Genomic DNA, 25,411 nt, shown 5'->3' on the forward strand with positions numbered 1-25,411 from the left:
TGCCTCCCTTGCCTTTGAACACGGATGTGAAACCTGTGGTCCTCCACATGCAATTGGATGCCATAAGAAGATATGAAGTGCCATGCTGGATCAGACTGAGGGTCCATCTGCTCCAGCACTCTGTTCAAGTTGGCCATAGCTAGACAGGGCGAAACCCCAGGGTGATCCCCGGGATCATCCCTGTGCATCCACATGACACACAGGGGATCTCGGGATCAGGGAGGGATGATCCCTCCCTTGCCCTGGGATCTTGCCCTCCCGTTTAGGCCTGTTTTTTCCACAGTATCGGGCTGAGCCCGAGACCGTGGGACGTGTGGCTAGGTGCTACAGTTTGTCTCGGCTCCTTGCGATTCCTCATGAGGAGCAGGGACCTGCTCATTGGGGGTGGGGTGGAGGGAACGGGGAAGGTATTTTTTTTTAAAAAAAAAAACCCTCACCTTTTGCACACGAGCATTCGTGCACTGTTGTCCCTTTAAGGAAAAAAAAAGAAAATGGAGGGTGCGACGCCTCTCCATTTGAGGTCGTCGCGTGCCACATAATAATAATAATAATAATAATAATAATAATAATAATAATAATAATAATAATTTTGTTACCCACTTCTCCCTCTGGATTGAGACATGGTACAACACAAATAAAAACACCATACAATACATACAACTAATTCAAACGTTTAAAACCAGTGCATCATTAAAAGCAGCAGACCATTAAAAAATTCAACTGGGTAGGCCTGCCGGAAGAGAACAGTCTTTACAGCTTTCTTAAATTCCGGAAGACTGTTAAGTTGACGAATCTCTCCCGGCAGGCCATTCCACAAACTGGGAGCGGCAGAAGAAAAGGTCCTCTGGGTAATAGTTGTCAGCCTTGTTTTTGTTGGCTGGAGTAAATTCTTCCCAGAGGACCTGAGTGTGTGGGGCGGATTGTACGGGAGAAGGCGATCCCGCAGGTAGCCTGGACCCAAACCATGTAGGGCTTTAAAGGTGATAACCAATACTTTATACTTCGCCCAGAAACTAATTGGCAGCCAGTGAAGAGATTTTAATTCTGGTGTACTGATGTTGGAGATCTTGCGATAAAAATATTGCAGGATCTTCACCCCTCCACCTCGCTAGACTGCTAGGTCTAGCTAAGGCCACTGTGGCCAACCAGCTGTCGACCAGGGACCAACAAAGCAGGATATAGTGCAACAGCACCCTCCCACCCATGTTCCCCAGCAACTGGTGCACACACGCTAACTGCCTCAGAAAGTGGAAGTAGCATAACTCCCATAACCCATGATCACTCCCATCTTCCATGATCCCATAATCCCATAATCCATGATCAACTCCCATAATGCATGATCACTGCACTTGCTGGCTGAGGCTGGTGTCAGAGTCCCACAACATATGAGAGGCCACAGGTTTTCCACCCCATCCTTTAGCTATTGGGGGGGGGAACTATTGGAGTCAACTCAAGATCAAGCTGTTTAGTTGACACTGATCGGCTGGGGGACTTTGGGTGGATCCAGCTAGCTGTTTCTACCAATGAATAAGTCTGATGTTTTGGGTAGTAATTGTTCAAGTGAACCTTGCCAGCAGTGTGCAAAGTCCTGTCAAACAATTGCCATAATTCAACTCACGAGTGACAATGTTCTCCAGTAGACAAATGGAATCCTGTACAAGATGTAAGTACATAAACCACTCTTGAATCTTTGGGGGATGATTGATTGTATACACAAACTCGGGTATGACTTGGCATGGAAGGAAAATGATAAGGGAAAGGACACTTTATGGAATGATAATGACTTCAGCACCTCCCTTATATAGGAATATTTAATAACACATATAATAACACATTATTATTATTATTATTATTATTATTATTATTATTATTATTATTATTTGACACCCACACCCACCCACACAAGGTTTTTCACATCAGAAATCACAAGGGCAGCAAGGGACAGGCAACACTGCTAAAATTGATGGCTTAATTAACTGCCAGGATTTATTGAAAAGAAGACCACTTGTTTAATAGATGACCAGGGAGCTCTCCAAGGTGCCATTGACACAACACATGATTGAAAGGCCGGTAGGGTTTCACTTTTCCCTCTCCCCCTGTATCCCTCCCCATTATAACAAGTAAGGGAAGTGTTAGATATTTCTGTGGAATGATCAGAATTGTGGTGTTATAGAAATACCTAAAACTGGAGGGGGGGGAGAGAGAGAGAGAGAGATCATCTTTCATTGATGGGTGCAACACTTCTCTTTGTTAGGTTTCTTTCCTCTTCTTTCATAACTGAACCTCTGACTTTAACTCCTCAGCTCACTCAATCTATTCTGCTCAGATTTATGATTGTGTTACTCTTTCTGTTCCCTGCATTGAGGGTTGGTGCGAGAGTCCATTTGGAGCTCAAAGCCTGGCAAAACTCTCTGGTTTGACCCAAGGAAACCAGTCTGCCGATCCCCAAACTTGTCCAACTCATCATGCAAGCTTAGTGCCCTGCAATGGAGACCCTGGCATCTACCATTCTGCACAAAATGGCAGCTCAGTAAGGGATTGGGTGGCCACACACTGCTCTTTGGGCACTCATGGACAACCCAGGCCACCGGAAGCTCACTGCATGCAGTGATAAAGGTCAGGCAGCCAGCAGGAATCTGGTGAGCAGTATTTATGGTGGAGAAAAGGTGAGTTTGCACATGCCTTACCTGCATCAATACCTTCATTCTTTTCATAGTTGCTTCAGATTTCTTCTATTGACTATTGATTATCTTTATTCTCTGGGGCCCACTTCTCTTTCCACTCTTCTCCCTCTCCAAGTCCTTCCTTCCTTTCTTATGGAATTCATTTGGTTCATGCTTTTAAAAGAAACCAATGCCATTCACACTTCTCGAAGTAATCCTCAAACTGGGACACAGTTATTCTCTGGTTTTCTCACTTTTGGAGTATTTGCAATGCAGTTTCAGATCTAAACCTTCATGCCAAAATTGCACATAATTTAGGGATACTTGCATACAAAAAAGTGCACATTAATGGCAAATGCTTGCAATATTAGGGGCAGGGGGGATGTGCTTGGAAGTGTAAACAAATTTCAAGCAGACTTTTTTTTAAAATCCTTTGTTGTTGTTTTTAATAATTGTATTTAAATTTTTGACATTATATGACCAACAGCAAATAAATCTTACACATAAACACAAAATAATAATAACTATAAATGATATTAATAAGAATGATAATTATAAGTGCACCCCACCCCCGGGACCATTATTCTACTTTCCAAAATTGTAGTGACTCTTGTAAAGGTGCACACCCTTTCCCCCCCCTTTTTTTTAAAAAAAAAATCTTTGTAAATCTTTGTGGAAACAGAACTAAATTAATTTGTACTTGAAACTTATAGAAAGCCAAACAGAGAGATTCATCCATCCTTACTCAAATAATCCCTTTTTCCCTTTCTACTTCCAAATACCAGAATATCTTGCAGCTTGGGGATCATCTGTCTCCTTCCATTGGTGTATTGAAATGACTGATATCAACTCACCACTCCATTCTATCCATCTTTAATAGGCCTCACAACCCCACCTCTTCTTTTCACAGCCTTTCCCTTCAAATGCCTCATCCAGTATTCCGACTGTAATGCAGAGGGCAGGTATTGTGTTCTGTGTTTTCTTTTATGCACAACACCAATACTGTACCTATAGAAGTTGACTTACAATGGACTTGTGGCCACAGTGTCCTTCCCCTGCCTGAACCATCAAGAATGCAATGGGGCCCGAGCTGTCTGAAGGAGACTCTCTCACCCACTTGCCCAACAGCCTGCTGGCCTTTCTCCAAACCCCTTCCTTCCCCTACATCCACTTACCTAGCTTGTGGCAAAGAGGAAAAGATGGTTCTCTGCTTCTCCTCTGGAGCCTGCCGTGCTGCAACCATTGTGAGCCAAGCACAGGAGCACTTCTTTTCCAGTATTGCTGACCTAAGAGGAGAGATGCAGCCTGTGAGGTGCCAGAGAGGATTTGGGGCAGGGCGGGGGAGAGAACATCCTCTGTTCCTCCATCCACCAACAGCTCCGTGTTTCTGAGGGCCCTTGGTGGCATACACGAGCCCCTGCCTTTCCATGTTGTCCATAACAACCCTGTGAGTTAGGTTAGGTTGAGTCAGCGACTGGCCCAAAGCCACCAAGTGAGTTTCATGGCTGAATGGGGACTAGAATCTGAGTCCCCGTAGTCCTAGCTGAACACACTAACCATGACACCACATGTTTTAGGTGAGCGCATGTGAACTGGCTTCTGAGATGTGTCCATTTGAACCCTAAAAATGTGGTGGCACCACATTATCTGAGCACAATAACATGCCCTTGGTTTTCATCAGACATGCCAACTGGACAGAGGCCTCATTTTAGGCTGAGATTATATTCCAATCCCAAAATCATGATTGATTGATTGATTGATTCTACCACACAATAGCACCTAAGGAAGTTCAAACACAATTTGGTGTGTGTGTGTGTGTGTGTGTGTGTTCAGAATAAACTTGATTAAAAGCCTCGCAAAATAAACATATCTTGACTGCCTGCTTAAAATCTATCCACAACAGGGCCAATCAAACATCTCCAGGCAGAGAGTTCCACAAGCCCCAGTCACTGAGAAGGCCCTGTCTCTTCTAGCCACACTTCCTATGCACCTTAGCCACTGTCTCCCACACAAGACAAGACACAGGCAAAGAACTTCACCGCTACAGAGGCTCTATCAAAGCTGAGGAAGAAGGCAAGGCTAAAATCCTTCTCCAAATGGGCCAACGGAGAAGGGCCACCATTAGCATGGTGGGGGGAATTGCACACTTTCCAGAGGCCCCTCCCCCTGCTCCAATGGATCAAGAAGACCTTAAGGCCCCTATTGGAACAGCGGGGAAGCACACTTTAATGCAGCAGGGGGAAAGCGTGTGGTCCTGGAAGCCAGGGTGGACCCACACCCGAGCACTCACAAGGGCTTGGGAGCACTTGGGCACGGGTCTGCCCTCATGCTGGGCATATCTGTTTGGTTCTGTGAGGGCCGGACATTGGGGCATCTGCTGCCCTCATGGACCCAACCAGAAGCTCACAACATCTCTATGCTGTCTTCCTGTCAAGGATTCAAGTGGAAGCAGTGCTGAGAAAGAGAAGGAAGAGCATTAGCAGGTGGTGACCATGGTGATGAGAAGGTAGACTTGTTGAGGGTGGGGGCCCATTGAGGGTGTCTTCCTCAAGAGGCCTCAATAACTTGGAGATGGCTCTGATGTTAAGTATGAACTCAGAAGAACACTCCATTACGTAAGCCTCCAAATGCAGTTTCAAGTGGAGTAGTCCAGATTCAAGTGTTCTACCTCAGAGAGAAATAGTCCTGAGTTATTAGGCAGAGCTGAGTTTGCTGGCCCTTTAGCCCTTCCCTAGTTTCCAACAAACATACTGTTAAAACATTAATGAGACTTTGTCAAAGGTGCTGGGCTTCGTGCACTCCCTTGGAGCCCTTTGACCCCGGTGGATATTTGTCCCAGGCGCTAATCTGAGTTATTTTCATATGGAACAATAATAATAAACTCTGCCAAGGCCGTTGCTTTTAACATCGTGAACTCCCAAATTGTGTTGCCTCCAGATAGACATGACTGGAATAAAGCAAAGCTCTTCAAATCTAGGAAAACAAATGTGAGAATCGGAGTCCTTTGGGGAAACCCTTGAAATGGAACCCATGCAACCTTTGAGGGAGTTTTAATTTGCTAGAGCAGCTTTGTCTTTGGTTCCATTTATTTCAGGCACAGTGATGGAAATTGAAAGAGACACTTGACCGCTATTGCCATGACACATAGGATGCACACACACGCGCACACCCTCTATCTCAACCACAAATAACATAAGCTAGTCACTGTATGATGGATGTGGTGGTTACTCACTTTGCACACCTACCCCCAGACTTCAGATCTGCATCAAGTTAGGCCAGCTCACAGACGTATTATTATTATTATTAGTAGTAGTAGTAGTAGTAGCAGTAGTAGTAGTAGTAGCATTTTGCACAAATTATGGTGGCAATTTGCACAAATCAGGCAAATTGTGGCCGTAATTTGCACAAATCACGCTAATTGTAACCTCAATTTGAACATATTGCTCAACTTGTGGCCACAATTTCCACAGATTACACAAATTGCAGCATAATTATGCACAAATTATGCAAATTGTGGCCAACATTTGCTCAAATTATACTAATTACAGCTGCAACTTACACATTTTTTTAAAAAAGTTAAAAAAAAAAAACCTAGGAGATTTCGGGTGGGAAACTCTGTCTCGGCTCACAAATGTTTTGTTTTGTTTCGTTTCGTTTCGTTTCACCAATCATCATGGCAAGATCAGAAATGTATAGACTTCAACTGCACATTGTGTTCGGGTCCACATTTAGGTCAGGGAGGTGCAAACTGGGTAAATTCTGGTCAAAGATGAACAGAACTGGGTTTCTCATCTCTCTCTACCCTATGCAGACCCATTTCTACCTACAGAGACCTCACGCCATAATCCATCACACTGGGCAGTATCCAATGCTGCCCAGAAGTTAGCAGGATCCACTCCTAGCACAATGGGATGCTGGCAGATCCTGAAGAAAATAGTAATGAGCTGAAATGCAGAAGGAAGCTCCACTGACATGCCCCATCTTGGAAATGATATTTTCTGATGTGATAGTGGTACAACAGTAGTACAGCAGCATTATGGGAGATTGCCCACTATTCCTAGCGATGAGAGAACGCATTGTTCTCAAAGACACCCAAATCCCCAGAACTTCACTTCCAAGTTCAGATTGGTCCCATTCTCATTTGCAGACTTTTTGGAGTGTCGTGGGGTGGGGTTGTTCGTAGGCATGTGCTCCGCTCTGATTAGGAGCGGAGAAGCAGTAGCGAATTGGCCTGCTCCGCCTTACCCAGAGGCGGAGTAGAAGCGGACCGCGGATCCCTAGAAGCAAGGCGAAGAGAAGCGGCCATTTTTCGGAGCTCCTATTTCAGGCAGAGCACTCCGATCGCCATCTTGAAAACATTTCACCCATAGGATTGCATTGCGGGAAATAATCGCGGATAACTGGGTTGTTTTTGAAGCTATCGTTCTGAAAATTCTTGTGCTCAGAGAGTCGTGGATGGGGGTCATTTTCAGACTACTCTCAGCTCTCTGCGTCATGTCGGTCGCGTGCTAGAATTTTTTTAAAATCGGGTAAACAAACGGACAGCGCGGGTCAAACGGCAGTTTTCGCCCATAGGATTGCATTGAGGAAAAGAATTGGGGATAACTGGGTTGTTTTTTAAGCTATCGTTCTGAAAATTCTTGTGCACAGAGAGTCGTGGATGGGGGTCATTTTGAGACTACTCTCACCTCTCTGCGTGGTGCGGGTCGCACGCTAGAATTTTTTAAAAAATCGGCGGGAAAAATACCATTTTCAAAGGGCTGAGGGGCAGAGTCAGCTCCCAGTCATGATGATCCCAAAGTTGGAGGAGGTGATAGGCAAAACGGGTAACTTGGCATTCTGGGAAACTTCTCTTTCTTAATCTGAACGGACTTTTCTCAGTGTTTTTTTAACACAGTAGCCCCACCAAATGCACAAACACAACCTGAAATCATATACTAAGCCAATAATAAGAGATAGAAACACAGCACTGCTACCCACCCTAACTTTGGGGAACAACTGAAAAGATGTGGTGCAAGGGGATGTGCTCCCCTAGGGCATCTCATTGTGGACGTGCCCCCACTCTCTCCTGTACTGGAAGGCCATCAGAGCCTTCCAAAGAGAGTAACCCGGTGGAGCAATGCCTATCATGATTTGAAGTGAGCGTTTACTTCTTAGTGGTGGAGCAATGCCTATCATGAGTCGAAGTGAGCGTTTACTTCTTAGTGGTGGAGCAATGCCTATTATGAGTTGAAGTGAGCGTTTACTTCTCAGAGCTGTTGGTGAAGCAATGGCTTTCATGAGCTGAACTGGCAGCTGCTTCCCTCTCCTCCTGGCACGTCCCCCTATTACTGGTAAAAGACAGATATAGCCTTTTTTAAAAAGTTCTTCTTGTTGTTTATTGAGCAACACTGCTGCTTTTAATTCCACCCCTCCTTTGTTTATTTATTGATTTATTCCATTTTATATGCATTACTGGCTTATCCTTGGCTCACTTCCTTATGCCCCCAGAAATGCCAGCTGCATGCCTGCCTGCCTTCCCTCCCTCCTCCCCTGCCCACCTCGCAGGGATGTTGTGTGTGTGTGGCTTTGACTCAGGGGAGAAGTCCTTCCTGCGCTCACTTGGAGTTTTGGAAGTTCCAAATTTGCAGGTTTAAGCCCCGCCAAAAAACAGGGGATGATGGGACTGCCTTGAGTCTTGGCGTGCGTATGTATCCCTGGATAAGCTTTCATGGTGGCGAGTTTGAGGTTTCTAACGTGCAAATTGATGGAGCTATCGAAAGGGGGGTTATGGGTGGTGCGTTAGAGGTTAGAGCCGCGCCAAAAATCAGGGGATGATGGGATTGCCTTGAGTCTGGGCGTCCATGTGGACACATGGATAAGCTTTCATGGTGCCAAGTTTGAGGTTTCTAACATGCAAATTGACGGAGCTATCCCAAGGGGTCTGAATGGGGTGCCTGATTTTCAAAAATTCCCCAAAAATCAGGGGATGATGGAATTGCTTTGAAACTTGGCGTGCGTGTGTATACCCCCATGAGGTGTCATGGTGCCAAACGTGAGGTTTCTAACTTGAACAGAAAGAAAGTTGTATAATTTTTTAGCTTTCAATGCAACCCTATGGGGGGAAAAAACAGAGCTCCGATCCGGATCCAGAGCTCCGAGCGGAGCAGAGCGGAAGTGGGTGGAGCAGGGGCGGGGCGAAGCGGCCCGCTCCGAAAATCACGGATCTGCAAGTGAAGCGGAGCGGGGGGTCCGTGCACACCCCTACTTTAAAGCCATGTAAATCAGTGTCCATCACCACATCTTGTAGCAGGGATTATTTATTTATTTATTTAAAACATTTATATCCTGCCCTATATCATTAAGATCTCAGGGCGGTAAAAACATACAGTATAAAACAATAAATATGCACAGTTCAAAACAAATTAAACCATGATCCAAATTAAAACAATATATAATTTAAAAGCAGTAAAAGCAGTTAAATCAGTTAAAACAATCTGCCAGTGAATTTAACCATCGAAGGCTTTCTTAAAAAGCCATGTTTTTACTTGGCATCGAAATGCAATCAATGTTGGTGCCAATCGGGCCTCCAAGGGGAGGGCATTCCACAGTCGGGGTGCCACCACAGAGAAGGCCCTCTCCCTTGTCCCAACATAGCGTATATGTTGCATTGGTGAGATGCAGAGGAAGGATCCTCCAACAGATCTCGGTCAGGCATATATTAGGAGAGGCGCTCTCTCAAGTATTGAGGTCCCAAGCCATTTAGGGCTTTAAACGTCATTACCAAGACCTTGAATTCCGACCAGAAGTGTATAGGCAGCCAGTGCAGTTCCTTAAAGACCGGTGTTATGTGGTGTCTGTAAGATGTACCCACCAACAGTCTAGCTGCTGCATTTTGCACTAGCTGCAACTTCCACATTGTCTTCAAGGGTAGCCCCACTCAGAGTGCATTGCAGTAGTCTAAGCGGGAAGTTACCAGTGCATGCACTACTGTGGCTAGGTTGTCCCTGTCCAGGAAAGGCCGTAGCTGGCGGATCAGCACATAGATTCATAGAATCATAGAATAATAGAGTTGGAAGGAGCCTATTTGGACCTCCCCGAACCACTTCAGATCGATTTGGACCTCCCCTGACACGCTTTGGATTTGGAATTTGGAGGTCCAAATCACCTCGGTCCGCTTTGGATTCGGAATTCAGATTCGAAGTGGTGCACAGCCCCATTAATCTTTTGTTGCATTTATATCCCACCTTTTTTCCTCCAAGGAAGCTAAGGCAGTATACATAATTCTCCTGCTCTGCATTTAATCCTGACAAGGATAACCCTATGATGCTGGTCTGCAGATCCCTGCATTTGGCGAAAATGGGGTGCACTGAGTCACACAGGTGTAGAGATCCCTGCTTCTCTGCAAGACTCCACTTTGAGTAAAAATGGTGACTCATCTATTTAAGCAAATTTCCATTTGTGTAAAACGGCAGCCATAAATAGTTGTTTACCGCTGTCATTTTAAGCAAATGGGGATTTATGTAAATAGCTGAAGTGCAATTTTTACGCAAAATGGTGTCTAGCAGGATTGGGGCTGCCAGGCACCCACAGACTATCTGGTGTCTGGTGCAGCAAGCCGAACAGGGTCATGTGTGTGTGTGGGGGTGTCTGGCGAGCACTGTGCAGGCTGGGCATGTGGGGAGTTGTTGACCCATCCCTAGAGGGAGCCTTGTGTTTCTGATAATGTGAAATTGCAGCCTCAGGCTCCAGAAGAGCCATCCAACTTCCCAGTAATAGACGTTTCAGAGTTGTGAGCCCTTTGCCTTGGGTGTTCATATCACTGATGCCACAGCATTATTTTTATTCACCTTAAATATCCAGTTCAATTTCTGGCATTCAACAAGAACAACAACAAATCAAGCAAGGAAACAACCAAACCAAACCCCCCGACAAAAATGCACGGGGTGTTTGTTTGCTTAGCTGTCAAAAGCTTTTGCTGTTGTTCCATTAAAGTACAAGGTGCTGCCATGTTACTTTTCAGAGATACCTGCCAGCTTGCTTGCTTGTTTTAGTAAGTTCCCACAGGCTAAAATGTGGTCATTGCTTTTGACACTTTCAAAGAGAAGGAAAGCACGGAGGGGTCCGTTTAATGGCCTGGCAGGAGGCCCACAAGCAGCTGAAAGGAACTGGTAGGTCATCTGTATAACACAGAAGAGGTCCTTCCTTCGCTTCTCTACAATTTTGACGTTGTTGCTTGTGGCTCGGTTATTGTTTCATCGGGAGTCAATAAAATGAAAAGGAAGGAAAAATAAAACCACCCAAAGTCTTAAAGCTTCTTTTTCAACTTCTGGCAAGCTTCACCTAGTGCTGCCCCCCATTTTTGGGAACTGTCTCTCTCCCTGTGAAAGAGGCATTGATTTTTCTGCCTCTTTCACAGAGACAGGATGGGGAGGGGGAGGAATTCAGAGAATGTTCTCCTTGGGGAGGGGGACAGGCTTTCCACATACCTTTTTTTAAGTGTAGCCAGTTGCTGAGGGGCCTTCTTCCTATTTTTTCATTTTCAGTATCCCCCCTTCCATCAACATTTGCGGGAGCTCAACAGGTCTTAATGAATGCCTATTGCTGACCATGGCCTTAGCTAGATCTAGCAGTCTAGCAGGATGGAGGGGTGAAGATCTAAGGTTTTTTTCATTGCGAGATCTCCCCCTCAATTCACACGTAGCATGCGACGACCTCAGATGGAGAGGTGTCGCGCCTGACATTTTTTCTTAAAGAGCCAGCAGCGCATGAATGCTCGTGTGCAAAAGGTAAGTGTTGTGTGGTGTGTGTTTTTTTAAAAAAATATTTCCCCACTCCCCCCCCCCCCCAATGGGCGCAGTGCTCCTGAGGAGCTCTGCACCCCATGCCTGGGTCCCGGCTCCTCGCGAGGCACCGTGAGGACAAACCGTGGTGCCCAGCCACATGTTCCACAGTCTCAGGCTCATCCCGAGACTGGAAAAACCAGGCCTAAAGGGGAGGGCGAGATCCCGGAGCAAGGGAGGTATCATCCCTCCCTGCTCCCAAGATCCTCTGTGCATCATGTGGACTCAGGGCCGGTGCTACCATAGATGCCACTCAGGCGGCCGCCTAGAGCGCCAAGCTAAGAGGAGCACCAGGCAGAGCGCCAGGCAGAGCCCAAGGATTCAGCTGGGCCTGGGTGGGCAAGATGGCGCCCCACGCCCGCCCAGCCGAAGCAAAGCCAGGGACCCTGGGGTGGGGGTGGGGCGGCTCCATGTTCGGACTTCTGGAACACGCCCAGAAGAGAGAGAGAGAGAGAGAGAATGTATGAGTGAATGGGGTGCATGGGGTCTTTGAGTGAATGCATGTGTTCATGTGTGTGTTTGTTTGGAGTGAGTGATGCTGAGTGTGTGTGTGAGCGCGTGATGATTTGGAGTTGATATTCCTATTAAATAATGCATTTTAGACCCATAGATGTTCCTTTCCAATTCATTTGGTATAATTGGCATGACACATTCCTTGCACTTTAAAATTAATTTAGCAGTTTCAAGTTTTGTGCTTCTTATTTTTTCCAGGAAACATATGTTCTTAAAAATCAAAGTTGGCATTTTTTGGGGTGGGTGGGGTGAAAGTAGCTCACCTTGCCTAGGGCGCAAAATAGTCTGGCACCAGCCCCGTGTGGATGCACAGGGACAATCCCGGGGATCGCCCCGGGATAAAGCCCCATCTAGCTATAGCCTAAGTAACCTTGCCCTCTGCAATAAGCATTCAGGAAAACCTTCTGGGCTCCTGAAAATGCTGGGGGTATTTAAAAATAGGGAGAAAGGGAACAAGACCCCTCAACAACTGGTTACATTTTAAAAAGGTATGTGGAAGTCCCATCCTCCTCCCCAAGGAAAAAAATTCTCTCAAATTCTCAGATGAGTCATCGCTGCCTCTCGTTCTCATCCGCTGGGCCATGTGAGCCTTGGAGGGCTCAGAGAGCGGTCCATGAGTGTCTCACTACCACCTGCTCCTTGATGCAAAATGGCATTTTTACAGACGATCGGAGCACTGACTTTTTGGTATATTTGTGCTGTGCAAAATGGCGGCAGTAAGAGAGCAATTTCTGCAATATTTATAGGCACAGTGGGCTTGGGCCATCCCTAGCCAGAATGAGCTTCAAAATGGAACTTGGAGGACTTTACTGAGCTTGGGTTTTGCTGATGTGTACGTACCTACCTGCAGGCTCAGGGTCAGACTGAACATTCTTGTAATCATGTGTTGTGTGTGGGGTGTGTGTGTGTGTGTGAATCTTTGGGATAGAAACAGGTGGGGGAAGCTTACTCTCCTCCCAGCCTGGGGCACCATAGTCCTGACCAAATTGGGGCTGCATGTGCTTACTCTGGAGTAGATAAACTAATCAAATATAGCTCATCTATATTCGATTACAGGGATGTTTAGTTTGGCCCTTAGTAGCAGCAGTAGGATATTAATTGCATATCAGGAAGCAGCTTTTTCTTCTTAGAACTCCCCTCAATTCTTTATAATGGGCCTGTTCAGACAACCCACTAAGCCATAGTTAGGTCACTACCCCTTCTGCAGCAAATGGTTAGTGAGTGTGTTTAAACCGTGATTATGTAGCCACCACAGCTAGGAATGGTTCACATGGCAAGCAAAGCCATAACGTTTAGCTCAGAATGCTTAACCACCATGGCTTAGTGGGTTGTCTGAACTGGGTCAATGGAGTGGTATTGCTTGGAGGGCATTCTGAATAGGATGAGCTGAGAATTTCATTTATTTTGTATTTTGAAGCAAACCTACCCAATTAACTCTCCCTGGACTGTGGGTGAAGTGAGACATGGTACAAGCCATGAGATGGGGGGGAGGGTAGTTTTGACACCCCACACAACCCCACTTTTCATCTGAAAGTGTGTCCCAGAACACCATCAGAGATAGATTTTGGAAGAAGGTTGGTTGTGTTTCTCCAGCGTTCCAGATCTTCTCATCAAGGACCCCCAGTGAGCTTCTAAAGACCATTAGGATTTTCTGGAGCTCAGTTGAAAAACCACTCTTCGAAAGAATTAAACAAATTTCAGGACGTTGGGTATCGAGAAGAACTTGTTCCCTGGTTCTTTTTCCACAAAATAATCCTATTAAAGGCACAGAATTTACTGTCCACCTGTCTGCCTGGATTTTATCAACACCAAAGCATTTTTACACTCAATATGTGATTAAACAAACCCCATTTACTGATGCAGTAAAACATAATAGAGACCAGAGCTTTTAAAAGGCCTCCTAAATCACAGTAGCAGTTGCCAGAACAGAAGGTGAAAAGTGCCTTTTTATAATATCTGATAAATGAATGAAAACATTCAAAGGGGTAGATTTACAGGGCAGACTTTGAACTCTTAAAAGATCAGTATAGCACTCTCTCACACACACTCTCTCTCTTCAGGAGTAGCGTAGCTCACTAGAGTCAACACCTCCTACCCATACAGTGAATGCAGCATTTTTTTGAGTAGGAAATAATTTCATATACATTTTCTCCATCATCTCTCTCTCTCTCTCTCTCTCTCTCTCTGTGTTTTAGTAGTGTATTGTCTATGTGCTGCAAAAAGATTACTGAAGAAAACATCTCTGTTCCTGCAGCAGACTTATGATTTAATAGACACAATTCAAAATGAAAAAGGAAGGAGGAAAAAAAGAGGAAGATGAGCAAATTCAAATAACAGTTCAGGTACCTAAATGATCTTATATTGAACAGCTGATTGACCGCTGAAGTGACAGTTCTGGGAGTGGAGGAATGGAATCATAGTTGTTCTAAGCCAGCTGGGGGACTTCTCTTCCACTCCATGGCCATTAGCCTGTGGGGGACCACAAGGTCCCATCTTGTTCTGCTTGCTCTTTAAAAGCTACATAAAACAACGGGGGGATGACATCTTGAGGTCTGAGCTAAAAAAACTTTGTTTTAATAAACTTTTATTTTAACTTTTTTTCTCATCTCCAAAACTTTATTTTATTTATTTATTATTTTATTTTATTTATTACATTTTTATACCGCCCAATAGCCGAAGCTCTCTGGGCGGTTCACAAAAATTAAAACCATAATAAAACAACCAACAGGTTAAAAGCACAAATACAAAATACAGTATAAAAAGTAGGGGTGTGCACGGACCCCCCGCTCCGCTTCACTTACAGATCCGCCATTTTCCGGATCAGGCCGCTCCGCCCCGCCCCCGCTCCGCCCACTTCCGCTCCGCTCCGCTCGGAGCTCCGGATCCGGATCCGGAGCTCCGTTTCCCCCCCCATAGGCTTGCATTGAAAGCTAAAAAATTATACAACTTTTTTTCTGTTCAAGTTAGAAACCTCATGTTTGGCACCATGACACCTCATGGGGATATACACACGCACGCCAAGTTTCAAAGCAATCCCATCATCCCCTGATTTTGGGCGAATTTTTGAAAATCGGGCACCCCACACACAACATCCCTGCGAGGTGGGCAGGGGAGGAGGGAGGGAAGGCAGGCAGGCATGCAGCTGGCATTTCTGGGGGCATAAGGAAGTGAGCCAAGGATAAGCCAGTAATGCATATAAAATGGAATAAATCAATAAATAAACAAAGGAGGGGTGGAATTAAAAGCAGCAGTGTTGCTCAATAAACAGCAAGAAGAATTTTTTTTAAAAGACTATATCTGTCTTTTACCAGCAATAGGGGGACGTGCCCGGGGGAGGGGGAAGTAGCTGCCAGTTCAAGACAGCCACCAACAGCTCTGAGAAGAAGTAAAACGCTCACTTCAACTCATAACAGGCATTGCTCCACCACTGAAAAGTGAGCATTCACTTCAACTCATGATAGGCATTGCTCCACCGTTTTACTCTCTTTGGAAGGCTCTAATGGCCTTCCAGTGCAGGAGAGAGTGGGGGCACGTCCACGATGAGATGCCCTAGGGGAGCTCATCCCCTTGCACCACATCTATTCAGTTGTTCACCAAGGTTAGGGTGGGGAGCAGTGCTGTGTTTCTATCTCTTATTCTTGGCTTAGTATATGATTTCAGGTTGTGTTTGTGCATTTGGTGGGGCTACTGTGTTAAAAAACACGGGGAAAAGCCCGTTCAGATGAAGAAAGAGAAGTTTCCCAGAATCCCAAGTTACCCGTTTTGCCTATGCCCTCCTCCAACTTTGGGATCATCATGACCGGGAGCTGACTCTGCCCCTCAGCCCTTTGAAAAAGGTATTTTTCCCGCCGATTTTTTAAAAACTTCTAGCGCGCGACCCGTACGATGCAGAAAGTTGAGAGTAGTCTCAAAATGACCCCCATCCACGACTCTCTGTGCACAAGAATTTTCAGAATGATAGCTTAACCCCCCCCAGTTATCCCCGATTCTTTCCCTCAATGCAATCCTATGGGCGAAAAGCCGAAAACGCCGTTTGAGCCGCGCGGTTGACCCGATTTTCACAAAAATATAGCACGCGACCCAGACAACGCAGAGAGGTGAGAGTGGTCTCAAAATGACCCCCATCCACGACTCTCTGAGCACAAGAATTTCTAGAACGATAGCTTCAAAAACAACCTAGTTATGCGCGATTATTTGCCGCAATGCAATCCTATGGTGAAATGTTTTCAAGATGGCGACCGGAGCGCTCCGCCTGAACTAGGAGCTCCGAAAAATGGCCGCTTCTCTTCGCCTTGCTTCTAGGGGGTCCGCGGTCCGCTCCTACTCCGCCTCTGGGTAAGGCGGAGCAGGCCAATCCGCTACTGCTTCTACGCTCCTAATCGGAGCGGATCACATCCCTAATAAAAAGCACAACCAGGATAAAAACCACGCAGCAAAATTGATATAAAATTAAAATACAGAATTAAAACAGTAAATTTAAATTTAAGTTAAAATTAAGTGTTAAAATACTGAGAGAATAAAAAGGTCTTCAGCTGGCGACCAAAGGAGTACAGTGTAGTCACCAGGCGGACCTCTCTGGGGAGCTCATTCCACAACCGGGGTGCCACAGCGGAGAAAGTGCTCCTCCTAGTAGCCACCTGCCTCACTTCCTTTGGCAGGAGCTCACGGAGAAGGGCCCCTGTAGATGATCTTAAGGTCCGAGCAGGTACATATGGGTGGAGGCGTTCCTTCAAATATCCTTCAAAACTTTCCCAAGCTTCTGGCCTAGATTCAAACTTGCCAGTTTCCATCCTTGGGTATTAAAAATAGATAAATGTGTACATCTCCTCTTGAGGTTAAATAGGCCCTTTTCTAGTTGGGGACACAATCACAATATTCCTGACCATCTCTACCATGAGCCAATCAAAGGAGAAAAATTGGTGTGAAGTACTCACCTGAAGCCTCATGCTGAAAGTGTCAACCTGTTGACCTTTGAACAGATTCTTCCGAGTTAATGAAGTGAGATTTCTGACTGTAAAGCGCTGCTTTCCAGATGGGGTAATCTTATTATGTCTTCTGTGCTCACATTGCCATCAAAAAGCCCTTTGAAGTCATGCAAAAGTCACAATGATGCTGTCTAACAGGGTCAGTCCCTGCCCTCAGCACCAAGTATGCTGACAATGACCTTTCAGACTGTAGAAGATTGCAGTGGCATGCTATTAACAGTGGTGTGTTTTTATTTTCTCTGACACCTCCTCTTGGTCACAGGTCGTAAGTGATCAAATAAGAGGATGTCTGCACGTAAAGAGGTAAGAAATGGAACATCGCTGTGGTTGCAACATCTTGGTCATTTTTCACCTGCACTTTGTGACATCCAGCTGTGACTTCCTCCATCAGCAAAGGACATGTTCTAATTCTGATCTAGATTTTCAGATATTTGCTGACTTCTAACTGGAAATAATACCAATAAGAAGATAGTGTGCCTTTATGGCAGGGGTGGCTGAGAATTGCATTACCTTTGTGGATTAGACCTTATTAAATTCACAAATTTCTTCATAAAGAGTAAGGAAATCAAAATGTGAGAGAAAGAAAAACTGAAATTGGTCTGTTTCTACTTTATGGAACTCTGAACTATCAAGCACTATGGAAAGAACCAACGCTGGATAGACACACTAGGTAAGTCCCAATGAATGGCACCTCTGATGAGACAGGGTGTAATTGTTTGAGAGTCCTTAGCATAAGTATCTGTTCTGTCCCTACTGTTGAAACAGGGCAAGTGTTTGCCCTGGCACAAAGGTCATACAAGGCTGTGTCCCAGCCACTTCTGCATTGGTGAATGTTAGACATGTCAGCTCTATGGTAGGGATAGGAGAACCAGTGATTTTTGAGCTTGTATAAATTATTTGAAAAATACCTTGAAGCTCATTTGAGCTCACTCCTGTTTCAGTTTTCTAGCTGTTTTCTGGCTCATTTGAATAGGGAAAGTCTGTATATCAAATGGGGGAAATGCACATTTCTATGCATTTCCCCCCCAGAAGTGTGCACTTTTCTCCCATTGACTAAAGCATGAAAATGTGTATTTATTTATTTATTGAAAAATGTGCAGTTCAAAGTGTGCATTTTAACAGTCACACAAACACACCTGTTTTCTGGCTGATTTGAATGGAGAAAGTATGTATTTCAAATGGGGGGAAATGCACATTTCTGTGCATTTCTTACCCAGAAGTGTGCACTTTTTCTCCCTTTGACTAAAGCATGAGTGTGTGTATTTATTTATTTTGGGGGAAAGGTGCATTTCAAAGTGTGAATTTTGAAACACACACACACATGCATTTTTCAAATGTGATCACAAATTTGGGAACATGGCTGTCCTGCTTACATTCATGTTTGGAATTGTGAACAAAACCAAAAATGTTTGTGCATCCTTACTCTGTTATCCAGTGAAAGGTATGCATTTAGAGAAACCACAGTGCAGTGGTTTGAAGCTTCCTTCAGGAATCATCTTAGCCAATACCTTAGTAGGTGGCCATGCTGGAAAGCTAAGAAGTTGGAGTGTTGGCTGGAAAGACTGTTGTCTAAGAAGTTGGAGAGTTACTGCCTAATTAGACAATACTGGGCTATAGGTACCAATGGTTTGACAGTCTAAGGCATAAGAAATCAACAGAGGTCAGTTGCACTAGGTCAATGAGCGTTTCCCCTCTGCATCTGTTCTTGCTATGCTCCTCTGCTATCTCAGTGTGTTGTAGACCACCAGGATGGTTTAGTGGTTAGAGTGTTGGATTGCGACTGCTGAGATCAAGATTCTAGCCCCCACATGAATCTCACTGGGTAAATTTTGGCCCGTTGCTCTCGCTGGCTCTCAGCCCATCAATGCCCACAGGGCTGTTGTGTGAGGATAAAACAAACAGAAAAAGGACTGTTTATGTCACTTTGGGTTCCTTGCAAGAGAGAGAGAGAGAAAAGGTAGGGTATAACTGGAATAAGACATAAATAAATGCCCCTGAAGGGAAACTAAACCTGTGAGATCATCATGAGGACCATCCATGAGGAATCTCACAATGATTCACTGTTCAGTTAGATTAATGCTTCCTGGGTCCCCACACACTTTCAATCTGTTGGGCACAGCTGCCAGTTAGAGAACCTCCCAATTACATGGTGTTGGTTTTTTAATTTAATTTTATTTTTTGCCATTTTCTATGCCCCACACCCTATTCATTCCATTCCTGTATGAGGAAGGGAAGTGGATGGGCTGTTCTCACAATGGCCATTAGAGAGAACACTGTATTTAAATGTCTGGCCAGGAAACTACCTTGCAATTATACAGAGTAGTTTTCAGTTATGAAAGAGATAAAATAAAATGTTCTCTGAATAAAAACCTTGGTACCTTTCTGGCTGAGCGGATGGGCAGATTTGCTGGCTGGTTCTTCTGTTGACGATCGGTTGATGCATTTTTAACGGTGTGTCCCCAGATTTCTCTCTTTAAGGTTCCCCCCCTTCTCTTTTTTGTCCCTTGACTTGCGTCAGAAGGGGCTTGATCCTCTGTTGATTTATTTCTATTTTAGGGCCCCTTATCTCTCTCCAGCATTCTATTTCTGCTTTCAAAATGGCTTGCTCTCCTTTAGGGGCCTATTTCTCTTTGTTCTGCTGATCATTTTCTGTATCTGCCACTTTGGTTCCTGCCTCTCTGACATCCCCTAACGAACAACGTGATAGATGGGTGTGTGTGTGTGGGGGGGGGGTGTGCGGAGAGTTTCAATTTTTCCAGTGAGTGGAAAGGTGACCTGCAAATATTTGAAGAGAAAAGAAGTAAATGTGTTTTTTCTTCCTTTCTTTTTTTTCGGTGTGTGCTGAATAGTCCCAGTAGAAAGAGGAATGAGGTACTCAAAGCCAGAAATGAAACCGCTTTAAACTAATCTCCACAGTTGAGATCTGAGTTTGCAGAAGTGTGTGTGTATGTGTGTGTGTGTGTGTGTGTGTGTGTGTGTGTGTGTGTGAGAGAGAGAGAGAGAGAGAGAGAGAGAGAGATTCCAGAAGAGGACCTGTGTTAGTTTGTTGCAGAAAAAATGATAAATAGGCTTGTGGGAACTTAAAGGCTAAGAAATTTATTATGGCACAAGATTTCCTGGACTAGAATCATAGACTCATAGAATAGCAGAGTTGGAAGGGGCCTACAAGGCCATCGAGTCCAACCTCCTGATCAATGCAGGAATCCACCCTAAAGCATCCCTAACAGGTGGTTGTCCAGCTGCTTCTTGAATGCCTCTAGGGTGGAAGAGCCCACAACCTCCCTAGGTAACTGGTGCCATTGTCGTACTGCTCTAACAGTCAGGAAGTATACAGTATACTCCATCAGCTGCATGTGGAATTATCCTGACCTGAAGGTATCTACATGCACATAAGATTTTGGAGAGGGGTTGTGAACACTGAGATCCAAAAAAAACCCAAAACCCTAGAGATGCCCCCTTCATCCACTATCAACCCCAGATTTTCACCCCAAGGTGCCCAGCCAGAAAATGTCTGGGAAAAGAGAAACATCTTGACCTGGCTCTGAAAAGATAACAATGTTGGTGATCATTCCATAATGATCAAGGAGATCATTCCATAATGGGGGACGACGACGACACTACTGTGCCCTCTCTCTCCTCACTTGGAGTAGTTTGGGTTTTAATCCCTGTGAATTAATACTTAATTACGGCCTCCACCTCTTCTCCCTCTCCCTCCCTCCCCCCCCTCCCTCCCTCTCTCTCTGTGACAAGCTAATCATCTTTAACAACTATATGGCAGGCCAATGCATCATGATCTTCTCGATACTAGGAAGAGCTGTACCTACTAAATTGGACTGGTGCAATGGGTGAGAAAGTTACTCCAGAACATTTTTTTACATGAATTTTGAGGGAAGATGTGCTCCCTTTTTGGGAAACTTGAACATCTCCTCACAGGGTGATGGAAAGACCTCTTCTTAAACTGGGCACCAAGTCGGGAATGATGGGGCAGATTAGAATTTTGCAGCTCAATGGAAGCTACAGGGGAGCACCAGGGGACTGCTAGATGGACTCCACCTGCCCAATCCTCATTGTGTCCAAAGTGGAAGGCTAACCCTTTGTATATCCTCAATGCCTCATTTGATTTCTGGAAGGAGCCATGGGTTCCTTAAAATTTAGGGGGCTTTTCCATGTTAGCTCAGGGGAGTTGAAGCTGCTCTTTTAAGGTTCTACTTAAGGAGTGGACAACCTGTGGCCTTCAGACTAATTTCAAAAGCCCTCAGGAAATAGATCTTGGACAAGCATGATCCATCTCTTCCCTGGAAGCCTACTGGGTAGGGATGAAAAAGAGGGAGGGAGAGAGGAAGAAGGAGGTACAGAGAGAGAACACAGTGATAGCCAACAATTTGGATTTTAAATGGGATAAATTCCTGGAGGAGAGGGCTATCAATGGCAACTAGCCCTGATGGTTGTGTGCTATCTCCAGTAGCAGAGGCAGTAACCCTATGTACACCAGTTGCTGGGGAACATGGGTGGGAGGGTGGTATTGCACAAATGTCCTGCTTTTGGGTCCCTGGACAGCAGCTGCCTGGCCACTGTGTGAACAGAATGTTGGACGAAGGATCCTTGGTCTGATCCAACATGGCTCCTCTTACGTTCTTAGAAAAAAGAGGGTGACAGAAAGACAGAGAGAGATGGGGGATCCCACCCACTTTGGGATCTACCACACCCACTTTGGCTATGGTCCTACCCATCACTGACATTCAAGGACCACCAGATGATCAATCAGAGCCAGTGTGGTGTAGTGGCTAAAGTGTTGGACTGGGAGTCGGGAGATCTGGGTTCTAGTCTCCACTCAGCTATGGAAACCCACTGTGTGACTTTGGGTGACTCTCAGCCCAACCTACCTCACAGGGTTGTTGTTGTGAGGATAACATGGAGAGGAGGAGGATTATGTATGCTGCCTTGGGTTCCTTGGAGGAAAAAGGCAAATAAACAAATAAATAAATAGGGAATGCAGCCATCAACAGAAAAAAAGAGTTTGCTCAAACTTGTCCATCATTACAGATGTATTTATTTATTTATTTATTTATTTTATAATACACAGACCACGTCCATACTTATTCTGCAACCCTTCCCGTTCTCTCCCCACGCTTGGTCAATTACATCAAATCCCAACACTTAACATGCAAAGTGAAATTTTCTCATTAGTTGTGACGAGTCCAACAAAATATTTCAAAATATTTTTATGAGTCCCATAGATTTCTATAGGCTTCTGCCATAGTTGTTCTGTTTGGTTCCTTTTTCATATAGTCTATATATTTTTGCCAGTCTGTCCTGAAGGTGTCTCTTTTCTTTAGCCCTATATGTGTTCTTAATTTATCTGTCAACTTCTTGTTTATTGCTGTGTCCCAGATTTCCTTTTTCCACAGCAATATTGTCAGCATCCAAGCTGTCTTCCAGTTTTCTGCTATTACTTGCCTCATGGCTGTTAACATAAACCCAATTAATATTGTTTTTTTTTTCTTTTAGCTCTCTATTTTCTTTAACATACTTATTCAATAAGGCTACTTCTGGTGTTTCACAAATAATTTTCCTTATTTCCTGAAAAACCTTGTCCCAGAACTTTTTGACCTTCCCACATTCCTACCACATACGGATTAGTGTCCCATTAGTTTGACATCCCCTCCAGCACAAAGGTGATATATTATTAACTTTTGCCAATTTTACTGGTGTCAGATACGATTTCTGTACTAATTTTAGCACACCTTCTCTTATTTTTCGTTACAGTTAACTATCTCTTTGTGAAAACCCAACCAGGAGGACATGCAGAAGTTGAGTGGAAAAGCCCCATGCAGTTGGTCCTGCCCATAACATTATGATATGCATACCACAGCCCCATGAAAACTCATAGTAGGGTAACAGCTCACATGCACAGGAAATGAAGCCAGTAGAGTAAGGCTGGATTTAAACACTCAGTAGATTGTCATTTTCTCTGGACCTTTCAAAAAACTTAAATGTAACTGCCTTCAAAAAAACCCTGAGAGATGTGGGAGTGCTAATCTAATCTTTGGTCTCAATGGGTTCATTTATGCTGGGAAATTGCATCATGTTAGAACAAGTTTTTGAGAAGCATCTGTGCCTGATGGGGTGTTACAACATGACTTAGCACTCAAAGAACATCATGTCAAGTAATGTTATATCAAGTGGTGGAGGCCGGAAGGAATGAACGTTCAAAGTTCAGCTGAACATGGAGTGGAGTTACGTGCTCTTGAGTACAAATTAAACATTTACATCACATTTGCAAATTTCTAAAGGGGCAAGTTAAGGTCCTTCTGCACTCAGATCAAGAGGGGGAGTGTGTGTGTGTGTGTGTACATGTGAACGTGATTCCTTGTATGCCACTTGAGATGTTCACCTTCTAAGAAGGAGGCTGCTACTGCTAAAGCTGCTAAAAAACCTTATGTGAAAAAATTGTGCATTGGATTCTTGAATATTTGAGGAATATTCACAAGAGGTTTGAGATCTGTGTCAGACAGCCAGTTATGGGGTGGGAAAATAGCTCAGTGGCTCAGTGTCTGCTTTGTATGCACAAGGGCCAGTTTCAACCTCTGGCGTGGAATCATAGAACCATAGAATCATAGTAGAGTTGGAAGGGGCCTAGAAGGCCATCGAGTCCAACCCCATGCTCAATGCAGGAATCCACCTTAAAGCATCCCTGTCAGATGGCTGTCCAGCTGCCTCTTGAATGCCTCCAGTGTGGGAGAGCCCACAACCTCCCTAGGGAATTGGCTCCATTGTCGTACTGCTCTAACCGTCAGGATGTTTTTCCTGATGTCCATTCGGAATCTGGATTCCATTAACTTCAGCCCATTATTCCGTGTCCTGCACTTTGGGATGATCGAGAAGAGATCCTGGCCCTCCTCTGTGTGACAACCTTTCAAGCCTTTGAAGAGTGATATCATGTCTCCCCTCAGTCTTCAGTAGAGCTGGGAAAGGCCCCTCTCTGAGAGCCTGGAGAGATTTATTTATTTATTTATTTATTTATTTATTTATTACATTTCTATACCGCCCAATAGCCGGAGCTCTCTGGGCAGTTCACAAAAATTAAAACCATTCATAATATAAAACAACAGTATAAAACCATAATATAAAATACAATAAAAAAGCTCAACCAGATAAAAACAGCAGCAATGCAAAATTACAAATTTAAAACACCATGTTAAAATGTATTTATAGATTGTTAAAATGTTGGGAGAATAAAAAGGTCTTCACCTGGTGTCTAAAAGCATATAATGTAGGTGCCAAGCGAACCTCCTTAGGGAGCTCATTCATGATGTCAGTTGGAGCAAATAATGCTGAGCAAGGTGAAGAACTATGTTGATTTGGACAAGATGGACAACCAGGTTGACAACTAGGTTGACCTGCTTCCTATCATGCACGATTTCAATATTTTTATATTTGATTAGGATTTTTTGTCACAGTCTGATCGTTGACAATGAGGCTGACATGCAAAGGCCTTTACTACACAATAGGTTTTGAAAGCTGAGATGCAACAGTGTCTAACATTTACAAGACCTTATGACGTTCCATCTTTGAGGTCTGGCAAACTGATCCAAAAATTTCAACCGGCCTAAAGCATGCATAGTTTGAGAGAAAGAGACCGAAAAACATTCAAAATTCACATAGAATATTTTACATTCAACATTTGAGTGGAGGAAAATGGGAAATGGCGACAAATTTTGAATGTTTGAGAATTTATTTCAGTACTAGTATTGAGCTCAATGTCACCACCCTGCACCCTCAGGAGCTGGAAAACTGAAAATGGGGTTCTGATGGATTTTGCACATAACTTGCCTTTTTTTTCTACTGAAATTTGGTTAGTGAGAAACAATAAATGTGCTTCTCTAAGCTCTACTGCATATGAGACCCTTAGATGCGACCTCATATCCAGCGAATAAGGGTTGTCGTTAGCAGGCTAAGGAAGCATTGAACTTTCACTTGCAAAACTCTACAGAATCACTTCTCTGCATTTCTCTATGTGACTTCTATCACTTGAATGATCTTCACTTTCTATTCTGTAGTATCCCATTTTATGTTTCTTCCTATCTCGTAAACATCCAGCAAAACAGAGGTAGTTTGGTACTTTCAATTCTGAGGAGTGCATTTAAGTGCCTTCCTTGCAATCCAATTGCAAATCAGTCATATGTTCTGGAAATAAGAGTGTTGGTTAGGTATTTTCTTTGAAAATTGTTGTGCTTACAAAAACTTGCTGACGCCAGTATCTTTTTTGAAGCTTTCGCATAAGCTCACCAGGGGTACAGCAAAGCTGGGATATTCTGGGATGCCAGCACTGCACCTTTAGGAGAGGTGGAAGATGGTTATGGCTATCCATACTTGGTCTTATCTCTGGCTAAGAGTAAGAGTTTCCCCATATATTTGGAGGCGTTTC

This window comes from Elgaria multicarinata, chromosome 10, assembly GCF_023053635.1.
Source record: "Elgaria multicarinata webbii isolate HBS135686 ecotype San Diego chromosome 10, rElgMul1.1.pri, whole genome shotgun sequence".
Lineage (NCBI taxonomy): Eukaryota > Metazoa > Chordata > Lepidosauria > Squamata > Anguidae > Elgaria > Elgaria multicarinata.